Here is a 3,156-nt window from a genome sequence, read left to right as displayed (position 1 = left end):
GTACATGTGGTGATCGGTAAGTTCATTTTAGTTGGACAACACTAAACAAATGCTATGTGTAGCACATTTATAGTTGCTCTTGCTTCTGTCTTTGCATCATGTCATAGCAGGGGCTCATCCTTACCTAACCTGTTCATCTTCTATGATCATGTTGACCACATGGATGAGCTTTTATCAGTGTTCATCCTGGCATTTTGACAATATACTTTTGCTTCTTTAGAGTGCATTGTTTAGGTGACCTTGTCTTTTATTGACAGTATTCCTGCATCCATCCATCCATCCATCCATCCATCCATCCATCCATCCATCCATCTATCTATCTATCTATCTATCTATCTATCTATCTATCTATCTATCTATCTATCTATCTATCTATCTATCTATCTATCTATCTATCTATCTATCTATCTATCTATCTATCTATCTATCTATCTATCTATCTATCTATCTAGATAGATAGATAGATAGATAGCAGGCAGAATGATTGGGCATTCATTTTTGAACGATGGGCCACGATTGCATGGCCTCAGCAAGGCTATTATTCACATGTTGGTCCATGCTGATAGAGACACTGTCACTGTCCAGCTCGATGATGTGCCAGATCTAGATATTCGTTCTACAATTTGCATGGTGAATACTAATTTACTTCAAGCCTTTGTGAAATCGTAATTTAAATGAACTCATTTTTATATAAGTGTAAATACCCCCCCCCCCCCCCCCCCCCAAAGAAAATGCAGACTTTTTAGGCAATATATTTACAACATACTAAAATGGAATTTTTTTTCCTCTATAAGCTTGATGGTAATAAACACCTCACTAAGCAGCAGAAGGATGACATTAACAATTTGGCCATTTCCTGGGACTTGCCACCCGTCAGTGCAGAAAACCGCATATGGCTGTTCCAACAGCTTCTCCATCATGCAGTAAGATTGCCCTTTAAAAATTGTTTTTAGATTGTCATCACCTAAGCATATGTCATGTGGTTATTTTTAATTATTGTTTTAGGCAGACGAAACACATCAGAAAAGGTCTGAAGGACACCGGCTTCAACAAAGACCTGACACAGCCTCAGTGGTCTTTCCCCAGCATAAAGACAGCATTCTTACTGCACAGGTATTTCAATGCATTTCTAAGATGCCGACTACAGTGACAAGGCTAGATGGCATGACAGTTAATGCTGCTTTTAGGGGAGGCTGTAGCTCAGGAGGTAGAGCAGGTCATCTACTGATCAGCAGTTTGTTAAGATCCCTGGCTCCCCGCTCTGTATGAATTTTTGGTAGGAAGTACTGAAAATAAGAATGTGATTGTGAGAATGATAATTGTTGTAGAAAAAACTTTGAAGGGTCTGGGAGAGTAGAAAAGTAAGAATCAGTCCTTTTACCATTATACGTTAAGTGAGACAAAATGATTGATTGATAATACTTTATTCATCCTGAGGAAAATTCTTTTAAAGGCTGCCAGATAATAATGGATTGGATTTATATAGCGCTTTTCAAGGCACCCAAAGCGCTTTACAATACCACTATTCATTCACACACTGGTGGAGGCAGCTGCAGTTGTAGCCACAGCTGCCCTGGGGCAGACTGACAGAAGCGAGGCTGCCATATCGCGCCATCGGCCCCTCTGGCCATCACCAGTAGGGTAAAGTGTCTTGCCCAAGGACACAACGACCAGGACAGAGAGCCCGGGGATCGAACCAGTGACCTTCCGGTTACAGATGCGATTCCCAACCCCCTGAGCCACGGTCTCCCATCCAGTGCCATCATGAGCACCCCATAGAATACACCATATATAAATGCCAAGTGTCGGAAAAAAGTCCCTTCATAAATTTAACATGTAAAAAAACTGTATTTAAGGCAGTTGCATTCTTAAGTGTGTCTCTGAAATCTCATTTTAGGCTGTTCTTAGCCACATTGTTTGGCCAGGAGATGAGGGCGATGATGAAGACGATGATGATCCACCTTACCCACTAAGCATCCAAATGCAAACAGTGGGATTTCTGAAGACCTACATTGAAACAGGCGAGTGTAATTGCATTGTGATTCAAAATTTGAATCTAATTTGATTTCTAATGCATTGATTATTTTTACAGCCACTCCATTCCAGCTCAGCCAGCTGATGAGGTTTTGGGTCGGGTGGGAAATTCCGACTGGTACCATGAAGGTTGAAGTAGTCAAAGCAGACTACCTCATATCCTCTACATGTTTTGGAACGTTGCGTGTGCCTGGGCACTTCCACGAGTACAATGTCTTTTCCAAACATGTTGATGATTGCATTGCAACTTGTGCCACAGGTTTCGGCCTTATTTAAAAGCAATTTGTAGACACTGGATGTCGAATAAACTTTAAATATAAAAATTAAAGTTACAGTTCCCACCATTAACATTTATATTTGAAGTTAAGGAACTAATGTTTGTGTTATTTAGGGTTCAGTCATCGTCATGCATCCGATTCACATCATCTCTTTGTTTGAAGCAGTTTCATGGATTACAAGAGGTGAAAAAAAGTAGATTAATACCAAAGCTGTATTAAATGTTACACACAGTCCAATGCTGTTGAATATAATGTTAATAAAAATTTGCCACACTGTCAGCTGTGGTCAAGCTATTTAATTACCGCATGCAGGACAGCTAACACACATCAAAACATTACAGTTCTACAGTCATGAGAGTTTTTGTCACTTTCAAGCTGTTACCAATAAAGTCAAGTTTTGGGCTATGAAAATTGGATGATAATGTTCCTGATTATTTTTGAGGTTGTTTGAAATCATTTTGTAAATCAAAGGAAATATGCTTGAACACCCCAAATTGAAATCCAGAAGTTGTTAAGGACATGGATTTGGAGCAGCAGTTATTGGACTTAAATACAAGTTACATTCTAGACTGGTTGCCACTTCATCAAAGTTAAGAAAAAGAATTCTTGTCAGACTGTAAATAAAATAGATTAATTGAATATTGCCTTTACAATTAAGTAAAAATAGAAATCAGCAAGAATAGGCATGATGGCGCCTAAACAAAATTTTATTGAAGCTATTATTAAACAAAGGACTTAAATGAGAACAGAAAGCATTTATCATGTTACCTTTGCATTAACTGACAGATTATCAGGAAAATATAACTGTAAAGTCATCAAACACAAAATGCATTAACATTAAAAA

The 3,156-nt window shown here is 38.6% G+C and overlaps 1 long non-coding RNA gene across 1 annotated transcript; it reads left to right on the top strand.

Moving 5' to 3' along the window:
- Nucleotides 1–487: 487 nt before the first annotated feature.
- On the top strand, nt 488–2,559 carry LOC145430856 (uncharacterized). Its single transcript, XR_013911172.1, has 4 exons — nt 488–630; nt 795–1,113; nt 1,898–2,021; nt 2,093–2,559. It is a non-coding gene; the product is annotated as an uncharacterized LOC145430856 (long non-coding RNA).
- The last annotated feature ends 597 nt before the right edge of the window (nt 2,560–3,156 follow it).

This window comes from Astatotilapia calliptera, chromosome 9 (assembly GCF_964374335.1).
Source record: "Astatotilapia calliptera chromosome 9, fAstCal68.1, whole genome shotgun sequence".
Lineage (NCBI taxonomy): Eukaryota > Metazoa > Chordata > Actinopteri > Cichliformes > Cichlidae > Astatotilapia > Astatotilapia calliptera.
This window is presented reverse-complemented; position numbering and strand designations above follow the sequence as displayed.